Raw genomic sequence first — 18,088 nt, 5'->3', positions numbered from 1 at the left:
TGACAAAAACCAGTGCAATGTTGTAAAGTAATTAGCATTCAACTAATAAAAATAAATGAAAAAAAGGTATTCACCATTTTTGCTTCAGAGATAAAACTGATTCATTTATTTATGAAATATTTATTGAACATCTACACAGTATATATGGAAAAGTATATTATAAAGTCTTACAACCCTTATTTCTCTACCCCAGTCAATAAGCAACAGTTAGAACTGGACATGGGAAAACAGACTGGTTCCAAATAGGAAAAGGAATACATCAAGGCTGTATATTGTCACCCTGCTTATTTAACTTATATGCAGAATACATCATGAGAAATGCTGGGCTGGAGGAAGCACAAGCTGGAATCAAGATTGCCAGGAGAAATATCAATAACCTCAGACATGCAGATGACACCACCCTTATGGCAGAAAGTCAAGAGGAATTAAAAAGCCTCTTGATGAAAGTGAAAGAAGAGAGTGAAAAAGTTGGCTTAAAGCTCAACATTTAGAAAACTAAGATCATGGCATCTGGTCGCATTACTTAATGGGAAATAGATGGGGAAATAGTGGCAACAGTGTCAGACTTTATTTTGGGGGGCTCCAAATCACTGCAGATGGTAATTGCAGCCATGAAATGAAAAGGCGCTTACTCCTTGGAAGGAAAGTTATGACCAACCTAGACAGCATATTAAAAAGCAGAGACATTACTTTGCCAACAAAGGTCCGTCTAGTCTATGGTTCTTCCAGCAGTCATGTATGGATGTGAGAGTTGGACTGTGAAGAAAGCTGAGCACCGAAGAATTGATGCTTCTGAACTGTGGTCTTGGAGAACACTCCTGAGTGTCCCTTGGACTGCAAGGAAACCCAACCAGTCCAACCTAAAGGAGATCAGTCCTGGGTGTTCATTGGAAGGACTGATGATGAACCTGAAATTCCCAATACTTTGGCCACCTCATGCGAAGAGCTGACTCATTGGAAAAGACCCTGATACTGGGAGGGATCAGGGGCAGGAGGAGAAGGGGACAACAGAGGATGAGATGGCTGGATGGCATCACCGACTCAATGGAGATGAGTTTGGGTAAATTCCTGGAGGCCTGGTGTACTGCAATTCATGGGGTTGCAAACAGTCAGACGCGAATGAACTGAACTGAACTGAAACAATATATTTAAGGTTTGTCTGTTTTGGAACTTTATATAAACTGGGTCATTTTAAATATTTATAAGAGTTATTCATATCAAGGTAGCTGTTTGTTTTCACTTCATATTGTATTCTATTGTATTATACTATTCTATTGTGATATACCATAATTTAGCAATTCTACAGTTCTGGACAGTTACCAGTAAGACTATAAGTACACTTATATATGCCTCATGATACACAGGTAGGAGTTTCTATAGCATATATTGACGCAAGAAAATGCAAAGTTAACTATTAGATGATACCAACATAATTTCCAAAGTGGATGTATCAGTTGACATTCTGCTTAGCAGTGTATCAAAGTCCCCAAATTTTCACATCCTTAATGTGCAGAAACTCAATATGAAAATTCATTGTGAAACTCAATGTGAAAGTGCTGCACTCAATATGCCAGCAAATTTGGAAAACTCAGCAGTGGCCACAGGACTGGAAAAGGTCAGTTTTCATTCCAATCCCAAAAAAGGCAATGCCAATCAAGAATGCTCAAACTACTGCACAATTGCACTCATCTCACACGCTAGCAAAGTAATGCTCAAAATTCTCCAAGCCAGGCTTCAACAGTACGAGAACCATGGACTTCCAGATGTTCAAACTAGATTAGAAAAGGCAGAGGAACCAGAGATCAAATTGCCAACATCCACTGGATCATAAAAAAAGCAAGAGAGTTCCAGAAAAACATCTGTTTCTGCTTTATTATGTCAAAGTCTTTGACTGTGAGGATCACAACAAACTGTGGAAAATTCTTCAAGAGATGGGAATATCAGACCACCTGACCTCCCTCCTGAGAAATCAGTATGCAGCTCAAGAAACAACAGAACTGGACACGGAACAACAGACTGGTTCCAAATAGGGAAAGGAGTACATCAAGGCTGTATATTGTCACCCTGCTTATTTAACTTATATACAGAGTACATCATGAAAAACGCTGGGCTGGATGAAGCACAAGCTGGAATCAAGATTGCTAGGAGAAATATCAGTAACCTCAGATATGCAGATGACACCACCCTCATGGCAGAAAGTGAAGAACTAAAGCCTCTTGATAAAAGTGAAAGAGGAGAATGAAAAAGTTGGCTTAAAACTCAACATTCAGAAAACTAAGATCATGGCATCTCTGGTCCCATCACTTCATGGCAAATAGATGAGAAAACAATGGAAACAGTGACAGACTACTTTTTTGGGTTGCAAAATCACTGCAGATGGTGACTGCAGCCATGAAATTAAAAGATGTTACTTTCGTGGTAGAAAGCTATGACCAACACAGACAGCAAATTGAAAAGCAGAGACAATACTTTGCCGACAAAGGTCCATCTAGTCAAAGCTATGGTTTTTCCAGTAGTCATGTAGGGATGTGAGAGTTGGCCTATAAAGAAAGCTGAGTGCCAAAGAATTGATGCTTTTGAACTGTGTTGTTGGAGAAGACTCTTGAGAGTCCCTTGGACTGCAAGGAGATCCAAGCAGTCCATCCTAAAGGAAATCAGTCCTGAATATTCATTGGAAGGACTGATGCTGAAGCTGAAAGAAACTCCAATACTTTGGCCACCTGATGCAAAGAACTGACTCATTTGAAAATACCTTGATGCTAGGAAAGATTGAGGGTGGGAGGCAAAGAGAAGAACAGAGGATGCGATGGCTGGATAGCATCACTGACTGAATGTATATGAGTTTGAGTAAGCTCCGGAAGTTGGTGACGGACAGGGAAGCCTGGCATGCTGCAGTCCACGGGGTCATGAGTCGGACAATACTGAGCTACTGAACTGAACTGAATGTGTTGAAAAAAGTTAACACAGCAGGCCTGATCCTTAGCCTGCTTTTGGGGCTATCCCCTGGCTGCTGCCTGTGAATTTGGCTTTTGAAATGTTTCCTATATTAATAATTCTACTTCTCTTTTTCCTTGGGTTTCTTGAAATAAAAATTCCGTTAGCTTTTAGATTTTCTTTTCTAAAATACACATGTAAAACTTTAAATGATTTTAAAAAGCATCCCAAATTTTGATCCATATGATTCTGTTTTGACTTATGGATTCACCTGAAGTGTATTTTTAAATTTCTATTTTTTTTTTCCATTTATTTTTATTAGTTGGAGGCTAATTACTTTACAACATTGCACTGGTTTTTGTCATACATTGACATGAATTAGCCATGGATTTAACATGTATTCCCCATCCCGATCCCCGCTCCCACCTCCCTCTCGACCCGATCCCTTTGGCTCTTCCCAGTGCACCAGGCCCGAGCACTTGTCTCATGCATCCAACCTGGGCTGGTGATCTGTTTCACCCTAGATAATATACATGTTTCGATGCTGTTCTCTTGAAACATCCCACCCTCGCCTTCTCCCACAGAGTCCAAAAGTCTGTTCTATACATCTGAGTCTCTTTTTCTGTTTTGCATATAGGGTTATCATTACCATCTTTCTAAATTCCATATATATGCGTTAGTATGCTGTAATGGTCTTTATCTTTCTGGCTTACTTCACTCTGTATAATGGGCTCCAGTTTCATCCATCTCATTGAACTGATTCAAGTGAATTCTTTTTAATGGCTGAATAATATTCCATGGTGTATATGTACCACAGCTTCCTTATCCATTTGTCTGCTGATGGGCATCTAGGTTGCTTCCATGTCCTGGCTATTATAAACAGTGCTGCGATGACCATTGGGATGCACGTGTCTCTTTCAGATCTGGTTTTCTCGGTGTGTATGCCCAGAAGTGGTATTGCTGGGTCATATGGCAGTTCTAATTCCAGTTTTTTAAGAAATCTCCACACTGTTCTCCATAGTGGCTGTACTAGTTTTCATTCCCACCAACAATGTAAGCCAGTTCCCTTTTCCCCACACCCTTTCCAGCATTTATTGCTTGTAGACTTTATGAGGAATTTTACAATTATTTTTTGTGTTGGCTTCTAGCTTAAATGCCTTGTGAATAGACATCACAATTTACATAATTTAACACTTTAATATTTGAGAATTTCTTTGGTCAATTTTACAAAGGTTCCATTCTTGAAAGGAATGTGTACTCTACAGCTGTTAACATACAGCATTCCTTACTTGTGCATTAAAGCAATCTTAAGTCATGTTGATGAAATCTACACTTGTTCAGACTTTGCCTGTTTTCTTGATTACTAAAAGTAACATTTAAAAAGTGCCCCACTATGATTGCAAATTTGTCTATTTTCCTTATGTATCAGTACCTGAACATGCTAACATGTGAGAATAACAGCTAACACTCAGCGATTATTATGCACCACAGTTTTATTTGTATTAACTCATTAATCCTCACAAAACTATAAAAATTCTATTATTATTCCTATTTTTACAGAGAGGAAAACCTAAGAACAGAGAAATTAAGCAACTGATAAATAGTGGAAGCAAGATTCAGCCCAGGCAGTCTGGCCTTAGCATCCATATTCTTAACCACTATGCTACACTGAATGTAGATTAAGAAAGGCAAATCATTCTACAAGTCTTACAGGGAGGGAAAAAAAAAATCAGTTCCTGGCCTAACTCTTCCATAACCCAATTCCCAAGCCCTAAGAACAGCCATCCTCAATTCTTTCAGTTATTTCTTCTAATATTTAGCCCCTATATTTCTCAATAAACATGTTTGTACTTTATTTCTTGATTTTTCAGTTTTAAGTATTACCTATCTCCTTCCAACTAAAAAAGATGGCATGAATTTCAATTTTTGAATAAAATCCAGTCAAATCATTTTCCTGCTTTGTATTTCCCTTATGATAAAGTCGAGACTCCACTAATCACAAGGCTGTTCATAATCTAGTCTCTGCTCAGCTCTCCAGTCTCATTTTTTGTCACTCTACCATCACACTCCATGTTCCAGGTGTCCTAAAGGCTTTCAGTTCTCCAAACACGGTACACTCTCTTCAGCTGTTAAGACACTTTTCTGGAATATTCCTCTTCCCCAATATTTTATGCCTGAATAACTCCTTGTCCTCAGGTCTCAAACTGCATGTTACTTTCCCATGATGCTTCCCCTGATGCCCCTAAGTTTCTTAAGACAGTGTTGGATCATCTTTCTGTGCACTGTAACACTACACATTCAATTTATTATAACAATTATCACATGTATTTTCACTGTTTATTTGCCTATTTTTCCTAGGAGATTGTAGATTCCTTAAGACAGAGCCTGCCTTATTTGCTACTGTATCCCCAGTGACTAACAGGGCCTGGCACATAACAGACACACAAAACCTATTTGCTAAATTAATGAAAGAAACGAATTGGCAGCAAGAACAACACTTTTATGCTCTACTAAGCAGAGGGCATGAATTACTTTTTTGTGTTCACAGTCACAAGAACTGAATTAAAAAAATGTTTTTCACACTTGTCTTCATCAATTATTTTTAAGATTACTTAGGTAAATAATGAATAGCCGAGACATAAACATGGTTACAAATGACACAGAACATCCAGACAAAGGAAAAGAATTAAAATATATGAGCTAAGGTTGTCCAAGGAATCATAAAATCTCAAATTCTCAACAGGTAACTAAATTACCTGCCTTCTCAATGTTTGGCTACCAAGGGGAAGGATACTAAGTAAGTGTCTACTGTGTGTTAGTTAAACTGGCAACTCACTCCAGTATTCTTGCCTGGAAAATCTCATGGACGGAGAAGCCTGGTGGTCTACAGTCCACGGGGTGGCAAAGAGTTGGACATGACTGAGCAACTTCACTTTCACTTCACCTCACTCTGCAGTTGACACTTAAATCCTATGAGGTGGGTTTAAAAAACCTGAGAGTGTAACTTCAAGTCCACCATTGTTATACTAGAGCTGACTGTATTAAGTGGACATGCATATATCAGTAACTGTATCAGGAAAGAAAGAAATTTTCAAGGCTATCTACTCAACTTTTAGAGAGCCCTATTTATTAAAGATTCTCTGTTTCACAAAGGTACTATTCACCCCTGTAGTTTTCACCACTAGTCCTAATTTTACCTCCTTGGTCATAGGAAACTTGTCTAATCCCTCTTCAATGTGACAGCCCTCCAAACATTTGAAGATGGTATTCAGGTTCCAGAGTCTTCTTTCTCCAGGGTAAACATCTCTAGTTCCTTAAACAATTCCAAACATGACAGAATTTTGAGTCCCCATCTACACTCTAATCACTTTCTTTTGGATGTACTTCAGTTACCTTCAGGCATTCATAGATTTATTAAAATATCTGTTTCAAGCCAAGCACTGGCACTGTATGGGGATCACAATAGCAACAACATCATGAGGTAATGTGAGGATTAAATTAAATAAGATAAATAAAATACCTAGCAGGATGCCTGTGATGTTATTGGGAGAGAGGAATAATCAAATAATCCACTATTAAGTACTACATACAGAAGTACCAGAAACTAAGGGAACCTGAAAGAATCAGAAGTGATTATCTCTATCAGTAGAGGCCATGGGAAGTTTCACAAAAGAGGTTCATCCAAGTTGAAATCTGAAGACTTGAGTTAAAAATTAATCAAAGAAGGAAAGGCATTCTATGCTAGGAAAAAGAAAAGCATGAAAAGAATGACAGATAAGAGATACATGGTATATACATAAAACTTCCACTTCTGGCCTTAGTTAAATAACGGGGAACAGATTTATCCTCTTCCTGCCTTCAGTTCAGTTCAGTTGCTCAGCTGTGTCCGACTCTTTGCAACCCCATGAACCGCAGCACGCCAGGCCTCCCTGTCCATCACCAACTCCCGGAGTCCACCCAAACCCATGTCCATTGAGTCTTAAAAACTAAAAAATGGACAATATAAATGAAACAATTGGGACACTGGACAATAGGCAGCTCAGGACAATAATGTCAGAGAAGAAGAACAACTGAGGTGAGCTCTATGACTGCCATAGCCACTGCCCAGAGTTTCCAGAAGGTAGAGCAGGAAGGGAAACTCGAAAATAGCTTGGTGGTCTTCTCAGACTGAAGAGAACAGGGTGTAAATTCAAGGCTAGAGTTCGTGAAGAGATGCACAGACAGGACTCCAGACAGGCTGTTCTCACTTCTTCAGCCAAGTTGGGGGAGGAAACCACCTCAAGGGGAAGAACCAAAAGAAAAGTCCCAGTGAAACTCGCTGTTTAAACGGGGCCAGACAGTCTGTGTTCCTCTTCAGCCAAATGGAAAACCTTTTAACATGGACAGCGCTGGATAAAATAGAAAAGAGTATTACATCAGTACTGGGGGGGAGGTAGCCTCAAAATTGATTCTCCTCTGGTCTTACCAAAAGTAAGCCTTGAAAAAAAATAAACTTGTTTTCAAGTAATTTAACTGTGTTCCTGAAAAAGCTCAAGAATATTTAAAGGAATTCAAGATAATTCAGCACCCAAAAAGGTAAAATTCATAATGTCTAACATACACTATTAAAAAAAAAAAAAAACTAGATATGCAAAAAAAATACTAAATATGCAAAAAAGCAAGAAATACAACTCTAGATAGAAAAATCAACAGAAGAGACTTAGAAATGGCATATGATAGAATGTGTGGACAAAGACTAAAACAGTTAAAAATATAATTCATATGCTCAAGAAGCAGAAAAACTTCCAGAGATGAAAACTGTAAAAAGTAAGATGAAAAACACTTTCAGTGGAATTAACAACAGATTCAACACTGCAGAAGTGAAGCTGAAGACACAGCAACAGACTTTACAAAATGAAAAACAGAAAAAAAAAAAAAAAAAAAAAACTGGGGGGGATAAAAATCCCCCCAAATCAAAAAAGCTTAAGTGAGTTGTGGGACAACTTCACTTGGTCCATGTGAAACTGAGGTCCCTGAAAGAGACTGGAGAAAAGGGCAGAGAAAAATATACTTGAAGAATTAAGCAGTTAAAATTTTTCTAGGAGCACAATAAACTCACAGACCATGTAGCAAACAAAGAACAAAATGTAAAAAGAAAACTACACTAAGGGATATCATAATTGTTTAAAACCAGGGATGAAGAGAAAATATTAAAAATAATCAGAGAAAACAGATCATGCAATTCACAGAGGAAAGGTAAGAATGACAATTGACTTTCTCCCAGGAAGCAGTACAAACTGGATGACAATGGCACATTTTTAAAACATTGAAAGGAAGACACTGTCAACCTAAATTTCTATACTCAATTTCAAAAAAGGAAGTAAAGACTTCATCAGACATATAACAGCTGAAAGAACTCATTGCGGCACTTTCACTATAAGAAATGTCAAAGTAAATCCGCAGGCAGAAATAAACGATATTAGATGGAAATCTTAATTTACACAAAGGAATAGAGAACATCACAAATTACAAAACCCCTTTTTCTTTATTTTTAAAATCTCTTTTAAAGATAATTGACTGGTTAAGTCAAAAACAATAATGTATTGTGAGTTTATAACATTATGTAAAAGTAAAATTTTAAGACATTGATAACTCAAATCCTGGAAAAAGAGAAACAGAAGAACACTGTTGTAACTTTCTTATACCATACAGGAAGTGATGCTAGATCTGAATACACACTGTAAAGATTTACACTATAAACCATAAAGTAATCACTTTCCGTCTAGTCAAAGCTATGGTTTTTCCAGTAGTCATGTACGGATGGACTATAAAGAAGAGCTAGAGCACCGAAGAATTGCTGCTTTTGAACTGTGGTGTTGGAGAACACTCTTCAGAGTCCCTTGGACTGCAAGGAAATCAAACCAGTCAATCCTGAAGAAAATCAGTCCTGAATATTCACTGGAAGGACTGATGCTGAAGCTGAAACTCCAATACTTTGGCCACCTCATGCAAAGAGTTGACTCACTGGAAAAGACCCTGATACTGGGAAAGATTGAAGGTAGGAGGAGAAGGGGACGACAGAGGAGGAGATGGTTGGATGGCATCACTGACTCAATGCACATGAGTTTCAGCAGGCTCTGGGAATTGGTGATGGACAGGGAAGCCTGGCATGCTGTAGTCCATGGGGTCATAGAGTTGGGCACAGCTGAGAGACTGAACTGAATCACTAAACAAAGCAAAAGAAAGTACAGCTGACTCTCAAACATAGGTTTGAACTATGTGGGTCCACTTATATGTGGATTTTTTTTTCCAAAAAGTTTATAGTCAGCCCTCCATGTTTACATCCAAGGACATGGATGTTAGTGAAAGTCGCTCAGTTGTCCAACTCTTTGTGACCCCATGGACTATACTGTCCATGTAATTCTCCAGGCCAGAATACTGAGTGGGTAGTCTTTCCCTTCTCCAGGGGATCTTCCCAACCCAGGGATCAAACCCAGGTCTTCCACACTGCAGGCGAACTCTTTACCACCTAAGCCACAGGGAAGCCCAAGAACACAGACAGCCAACTGTATTCATTATATCATACCACTTGATGCAAAAGTTTTGAGCATTCACGTATATATCATATACATGGAGGCTCCTGGAACGGATACCCCATGGATACTGAGGGACAAGATGTTACAACTGCAACATGTCAGTAAAGATAAAATATAATTTAAATGCTCAATTATTCAACAAAAAGAGAGAGAGAGAAAAGGAATACCAGTAACAGAGAGATTAGGCAATTAGAAAACAAACAGCAGAAATAGTATCAACAGAACTTCCTTGGTGGTCCAGTGGTTAAGACTCTGCACTTCTGCTGCAGGGGAAGAGATGGGGAACTAAGATCTCGCATGTCACATGTTAAATATACATGGTGCAAACATGCCTCTAAAAGACTGTCACACTGAATAAAGAGAAAAACCCAACTCTATTCTATCTAAAGGAGGCCCACTTAAATATACACAAAAAAGGAAAGTAAAAGGGTGGAAAAAGATATCATGATACCAATATCAAGGGAAAAGCAGACTATTTCAATATCAGACAAACAGATTTCAGAGCAAACAAAACTACCAGGATAAAGAGGCCACTTCATAATGATAAAAGGGTCAATACATCAAGAGGACATAACAATTTTAAATGTTTATGCACGAGTAACACAGCTGCAAACTATGTGACGCAAAAACTGGTAGAACTGAAGTATGAAATACACAAACAGGAAATTATGGACAACATCCGTCTCCTAACAATTGGTATAAAGAATACCCAGAAAATCAGTAATGTTTCAGAACAGCTGACCAACACTATTAATCAATTTGATCTAACTGACATTGATAGGACAATCCAGTAAATAACAGAATACATATTCTTTCCAAATGTACACAAAACATTGACCAAGATAGACCAAATACTCCACTAGAAAAACTTTAAAAAATTTAAGTCACACAAAGTATGTTTCCTGATAACACTGGAATGATTAGATATCGACAACAGAAAGATCTCTGAAAAAAATTCCTTAATATCTGGAAACTAAATAAGACACTTAAGGTCTCAAAAATCAATGATCTCAACTCCCACTTTAAGAAATAAGAAAAAGATCAAATTAAATTAAAAATAAGCAGGAATAAAACCCTTTAAAGCACAGAAACTACTGAAATACAAAATAAAAGATATTTTAAAAATCAATTTAACTGCTGGCTCTTTGAGAAGAAAATAAAATTGACAAATCTAGTCAGAATGATCAGGATTAAAAGAGAAGACAGAATTATCTTCTCTTACCATTATCTGATAATTATCCTGATGAGCAGGGAATATTGTTCAGATTCTGTAGACACTAAAAAAGGATATTCAGGGAATATTACAAACAACTTCATGCCACTAAATTCAACTAATAAGACAAATGAACATACTCTTTGAAAGACACAAACTATTAAAGCTCACTCAAGAAGAAACATATCATCTGAATATCCCAGTATCTATTAGCTATTTAATATGTATTAATAGCTTAAAACGTTCCCACAAAGAAAACTCCAAATATAGCTTCCCTGTGAATTCTACCAAAAATCTGAGAAAAAAATAATATTGACTCTACACAAACTTTCTAGAAATCTGAAGAAAAAACAACTCTCAGCTTATTCTGTGAGGTCAGCATCACTCTGATACCAAAACCAGGCAAAATCATTCAGTTAAAAAAATAGTTAAACCAATATCCCTCATGTAATATAGATGCAAAAATTCTTAACAGAAATTTCTGTAAAAATACATCATGTGAGTTTAATCCCAGAACAGAATGCAAGGGTGGTATAATACTCTAAAAGACAGCACTGTAATTGATAACATTAAAAGACTATAGTGGAAAAGCCATATAATCACTTCCATGAATACAGAAAAAGTGTTTGACAATTACAATACCCCATTTCTAATTTAAAAAAACAACAAAACTCTAAGCAAACTAGTGACAGAAGGGCACTTCCTCAACCTAATAAAGGGTAACTATGAAAAGCCTACAGCTAATGTCATACTCCACTATGGAGAGATGAATGTTTTCCATCAAAGATTGTCAGGAAGAAAGAGAGGTTGCCTGTCTTTATCTCTTCAGCTCTACACTGTATTGGAGGTTCTGGCCACAGTAATAAAGTAAGACAAAAAAACAAAAGGCACTCAGATTGAAAAGGAGGAAAGAAAATGTCTTTATTTTCAAACAACATGACTATCTAGAAAATTCTATGGAATTTACAAAAAATTGTACTAGAACTAATAAGTGAAAGATCCACAGAGTCATAGTTTTTCCAAGAGTCATGCATGGATGTGAGAGCTGGACCATAAAGATGGCTGAGCACCGAAGAATTGATGTTTTAGAATTGTGGTGCTGGACAAGACTCCTAAGAGCCCCTTGGACTACAAGGAGATTAAAGTAGCCAATCTTAAAGGATCTGAATAGTCATTGGAAGGGCTGTTGCTGAAGTTCCAATACTTGGCCACCTGATGCGAAGAACTGACTCCTTGGAAAAGACCCTGATGCTGGGAAAGATTGAAGGCAAAAGGAAAAAGGGATGGCAGAGGATGAGACAGATATCATCATTGACTCAATGGATATGAATTTGGGCAAACTCTGGGAGATAGTGAAGGACAAAGGAGCCTTCTGTGCTACAGTCCATGGGTTCAACGAGTCGGACGCCACTTTAATGTGGTGTATCTGGCAATACTGCTGTACTCTCTTTAGTAATGTTATATGGTTACCAGTGCAAAGATCGTGCATAACTTTTGTCAATTTTTTGTATTTTTTATATTATTGTAAATGGTAATTTTTAAGTTTCAGTTTCCTCTTAAATTGGAGCACAACTGATTTTTGCATATTTACTTCTTATCTTACAATCTTGCTAATCTGACTGACTGCTGTTGTTCAGTCTGAGTTGTGTCTGACACAACTATATAACATTACTACAGAAAGTACAATATTGACAGATACACCATACTAAACGTTCTTGAAGTTCAATAGTTAAAACATCAATATTCCCAAAATGGTATATAAATTCTGACAGCCTTATTTGTAATAGCCAAAACCTGGAAACAACCAAAGGCCCATTACAGTTATTAAGTGATTAAATAAATTGTGAAAGTGAAAGTTGTTAAGCCAAGTCTGACTCTTTGTGACCCCATGGACTATACAGTTCATGGAATTCTCCAGGCCAGAATACTGGAGTGGGTAGCCATTCCCTTCTCCAGGGGATCTTCCCAACCCAGGGATCGAACCCAGGTCTCCCACATTGCAGGAGGATTTTTTACCAGCTGAGCCACCAGTGAAGCCTATATCTGTACAATTACAAATATTGTACAATTTTGTAAGCCTATATTTGTACAACTGCAAAAATTACAGCGAAGCCACTAAACTGTAGTATAGCCATAAGATAGAAAACAACTCAGCAATAAAAAGGAACAAATTACTGATACAACATCATATATGAATCTCAAACTCATTACACCAAGTGAAAGAAACCAAACTTCCCAAAGGTGTACATACTGTCTGATTCCATTTACACACAATTCTAGAAAAAGAAAACTAATCTACAGTACAAAAAGCAGATGAGCGGTTGCCTGGGGAAAATGGCAGCTGGAGAGAGAAGAGAGGAAGGAATTACCAAGGGGCACAGAGAAAATGTTTAGTTGTGACTCATGTTATCTAAACAGTGGTGATGATTTCATGAGTATATACACATGTCAAAACATATCAATCTGTACACTTTAAATATGCATGATCTACTTTACATTAATTTATATCTCAATGAAATTGTGGGAAAATATGTATTTATGATGGGAGATACTCTTTCATGGGTCTTTCAACTCCAAGATGTCTCTCTAGATATGCCTAGAAGGCAGTGTCTTGACTGCTCTTTACTTGACCTTTTCTCAGGGTTGTATTTAACTCTGAGATATGAGGTGGGACTTGGGAGCAAGGAGAACCAATATCATGATGATGCCCATGCTCTCTGCTGTATTATTAGTAGCGAAACACTTTGTCTCTGACCCAGATGTTTCACATTTTCTGTTAGCATCCACTAAACAATAACAGGCTAGCTTTTAGCTTATAAGTGGGGCAAAATCAAATCCTAGATCTTGACAATATAATATAAATTTTGACAAAGATAAACAATAGGATGTCAGAGGATAAAGGGGTGAGAAGTGACATGGAAGCTAAAAAGAAAGACAGGATCATAACTAATGGCAAATTAAAAGTTAGTGAACTCACAGGTACCATTCTTCATGATTAATTTTCAATTTGTGCACATTTTCTTATTAAATGTGTTGAATAAATGAGTGGATAAAAAAATGAATAAATAAATGATGACACTTAAAAGGTTAAGTAACCTAATATCATACACTTACGAACAATGGAGAATGATTCAAATTCAGATCTAACACCAAAGTTCAAACTCTTGCCACTGCTACAGTATATCCAAAAAGGGCTTAAATGTATATTATACTATTTAGCTTCATTAGTGTAGATTACAGGGAATCATTTAAGGATTTTAAGCTGAGAACCCACGGACTGTGAGATAAGTGCCAAAAATACAACTTTGAACAACTTATGAAAGATGGATTAGAAACAAGAATAGTTCTAAAGAGATCGCATATGAGAAAATTATAATAGTTCAACTGAGAAATTCCAAAGCAGGGAGAGAAAATGAAAAAAAAATGGAATTAAGAGTTGCTTAAAAGGAACTGAAAGGATTTAAAGAATTGAATTTGAAAGATGATAAATAAGGAAAGATCTAGGATGACGCCAATGTTTCTAGCTTAGGTTACTGAATAGGTCTGACACACCGTTTATCTAAGCTTGGGAATGGGAAGAGAAAAGGAAAAGCGTTCCAGTGATATTTCACGCTGAAAATTATTTTCTAATAATAGTTTTTTCATGAAATCTTTAAGGCTAAGATATTATTTTTAAGAGGTATCATTCTTCTCATTTACACATGAGAAGTATGAGAAATAGAAAGATTAAATAACTAGTTTTGGTTCATATAAATGTCAGGATTGGATGTGAACATTCTCTTCTAAAGTCAAAGACCTTGCTCACATCTCTCTACACAGTGTTTCTCAAAAAGCAGATATTCTAACACAACACTGTAAATCAAATATATGCCCTTTTTTTTTCTTTTTTAAAAAGGAGCTATCTGCTGAACATCTGCCTGGTTTACATTTAAAGAATCTTGTATGCATTTTAAAAAGAAGGTACTGAACTTGGAAAAAGAAAGCTGAAGAAAGAGACTCAAGCATCACTAGCTTAGAGAAATAGCTAAAATCGTGGAAATGGACATGAACCAAAGAATGAACTGAGAGAAAAGTCCTAAAGTTGGAACCTGGCTTTACATAAAAGCAAGAGCAGACTAAGAGAAGTCTGAGAAATCTGAAGAATACAAGTAAATCCAAGAAGACTGTTATCTCGAAAGCCAGAGGAACTTGCTCTAGTATTCCACTAAAATATGCACAGTATTGATATTACTATGATTGTACTAATCCAGAACCTAAGAATGCCCTGATGCTGCTCTCATATTCACCCCTTCTTCGTACAGTGATCTCTACATGGAACCTATATGCAAGAAACATTAAAAAAAAGAGAGTGAGAGGGACAGCAAAGTGCAGCAAAGTAATTTTATCATTATCTGAATTAGTTTTAATTTCTTCCAATGGTGTTCTCTGGTGTCTCAGATGGTAAAGAACCTGCCTGCGATATGGAAGACCTGGCCCTGGGTCAGGAAGATACCCTGAAAAAGGGAATGGCAACCTAATCCAGTATTCTTGCCTGGAGAACACAGACAGAGGAGCCTGGCAGGCTACAGTCCATGGTGTCACAGAGTCGGAAATTACTGAGTGAATAACACATAGATACATACCTCCAGTGGAGGATCCTTTAGTAAAAGCAAAGTTAGAAAACCAAGGTTTGAGTACTAAACTGGGATTCATTATCTTTAGATAAATCACTGGATCAGCAGGCTCAGGCATATCTTTAGAGAAAAAGAAATGGGCAAATCTATAGAACTGGCTCGTCTGTCTAACTTATATGACAATGTGCTGGTAATAAAGATAGAAAACTAAATAGAGATGTGGCTCAGAATGCTGTCAGAAGTGCTCCTCCAGCCCCCCAAAAACCTTTCGATTCTGAGAATAATTGCAGGTTTAGTCGATGAGAAACTATGAGGTGATTTAAGATTGAGTAATAAGAAAAAAGTGAAATATATTTAGCAAGACACTTTGTTAAAGTAGGTATTGAAACTGCCCTAAAAATATTTTCTACTTAAATATATATATTGGGTTGGGCAAAAGGTCCCTTCTATTTTTTTTTTCCTGTGATTGCAAATGGGCTTTTATTTATTTTTTTAAAATTTATTCTTACATTTTTGCTTTTAGTTAATTTTTATTTTTTATTTTTTCCCCAATTATTTTTATTAGTTGGAGGCTAATTACTGTACAATATTGTAGTGGTTTTTGCCATACATTGACATGAATCAGCTATGGATTTACATGTGTTCCCCATCCTGAACCCCCCTCCCACCTCCCACTTCTATAAAAGATATACTTTTCATTTTCACTTAAAAGACTGAAGGAACTTTATTGAACAATGTGTTCACTGTTTTGTTCCACTACCTTCTGCCATTTTTCAGGCAACTTCATAATTCTATGTTCCAAAACTTTTTATCTTTTTGAGCAAAAAACTGTGCCAGGTGCCTTTTAGTCTCCAGGGAACTAAACAAACAGTACTTGTTGGAGCTGCTTCATTTTCCAGAAGGACCTTATAATAGAGGACTCCCTTCCAACCCCAGGGCTTCCCTGGTGAACCTGCCCACAATGCAGGAGACCCAGGTTCGATCCCTGCGTTGGGAGGATCCCCTGGAGAAGGGCATGGCTACCTACTCCAGTATTCTTGCCTGGGAAATCCCATGGACAGAGGAGCCTGGTGGGCTGCAGTCCATGGGGTCACAGAATCAGACACAACTGAATGACTAGCACTTTCACTTTCCAACACTCTCACATACACACCATCACCTTCTCTGGATGAAGAATGGCCTCTGGTGTGGTTGGTGGTAGTTCATTTCACTTGCCTCAAAATCTCTTTCATTCCACATTACTGTACAGTATCTACTTTTCATCACTCATCACAATTTGTTTTAAAAACAGAAAGTTTTCATTACAGATTTGCATGCAGAAATGTAATCAAGAAGGTTTTTTTTCCCACTTAACTTATATGGAACCCAAACATCAATGCAATTAACATAACCAAGCTGGTACAAATGATTTTTAACACTTGATTTGGATATTTTGAGTATGTCACCTATCTCCTGTGTGATATAATGTTGACTGTTCTCAATTAATGTCTTGATTTGATTGCCAGCAACTTCATCCAGTCTACCAGACTGTGGAACATCATCCAACAAGAAATCTCCAGCATGAAGCTTCCCAAATCACTTCTGACATGTTCAATCAATCACAGCACCTTCTGCATACACTGTACCAAATCTATTTTTTTTTTTTTGCATTTCAGTTGCATTTTTACCTTTCTTGAACTAATAAAGCATAATACACCAAAAATGCTTTCTTCCAGGTTCAATATTGAAATGGCTATACAAAAATTTAACAATTTTGACAAGTTTTTTCAAAACACACACTGTCATGACAGTTGTCATAATACCACCTAATAAAACTGTTTTGAATGAACTTAAAGACAACTAAGCACAACTACAGCCACCTTACCAAAAAAAAAAAAAAAAAAAAACCTTTTGGCCAACCCAATATAATTATAGCTAGGAGATCATATGGTAAAACAGTTTTCACATAAGTAAAATCAAATTAGTCTTTATCTCTTCTTCCAAGGGTACAGGATTAAATAGGACTTGAAATCAACATATCAGCTCCTCCCAAGCTGCTCAAAGTTGACTATGCATCCCACATAAGAAAATATAAAAAGAAATCCAAAATACATAAAAAAAAGCCCATTGTTCCAAATTCTACCTACATAAAATCTATTTTTTCATGATTACATATAGAGAAAAATCTAAAAACTTTTAAATGGAGATTATACTATCTTCCATGCAAACATCTCAAAGTATTTAACAAATTTACTAGAAATGACAGCAATTTATGTGTTTTTAAATCTATGTGAAGCAATTTATGTGAAGTGAAGTTGCTCAGCTGTGTCCTGTCCAACTCTTTGCGAACCCATGAACTGTAGCCTACCAGGCTCCTCCATACATGGAATTTTCCAGGCAAGAGTACTGGAGTGGGTTGCCATTTCCTACTCCAGGGGATTTTCCCAACTCAGGTATCGAACCCAGGTCTCCCACATTGCAGGCAGACGCTTTACTGTCTGAGCCACCAGGGAAGCCCTATGTGTTTATAAGTTCTCTTTAATTTTGAAAAAGGTATCCTGATTTCATGAAAAAATATGGTAAAAAAAAGTCCCACTAAATTCCATTCAAACCACAGTTCTTCAATCACTTCTCCACTGTCTATGCAGTGCAAACATGCAATGCTGTTAATGAGCTTACACTGAAGTAAACATATTCTCTAGATGCTACTATATCACTAACTAAAGTGAAATGAATTATCTCTCATGAGACTCACTCCTGCAGTATCAGGAAAC

The 18,088-nt window shown here is 37.1% G+C and overlaps 1 protein-coding gene across 1 annotated transcript in view; it reads right to left on the bottom strand.

The window, feature by feature from the left end:
* Positions 1-18,088, bottom strand: part of UBA6 (ubiquitin like modifier activating enzyme 6) — a 90,975-nt gene that overhangs the window by 68,787 nt on the left and 4,100 nt on the right. The window lies entirely within an intron of this gene.

This window comes from Odocoileus virginianus, chromosome 29 (genome assembly GCF_023699985.2).
Source record: "Odocoileus virginianus isolate 20LAN1187 ecotype Illinois chromosome 29, Ovbor_1.2, whole genome shotgun sequence".
NCBI classification, from domain to species: domain Eukaryota; kingdom Metazoa; phylum Chordata; class Mammalia; order Artiodactyla; family Cervidae; genus Odocoileus; species Odocoileus virginianus.
Note: the sequence above shows the minus strand (reverse complement) of the source record. Positions and strands in the feature narration are given on the sequence as shown.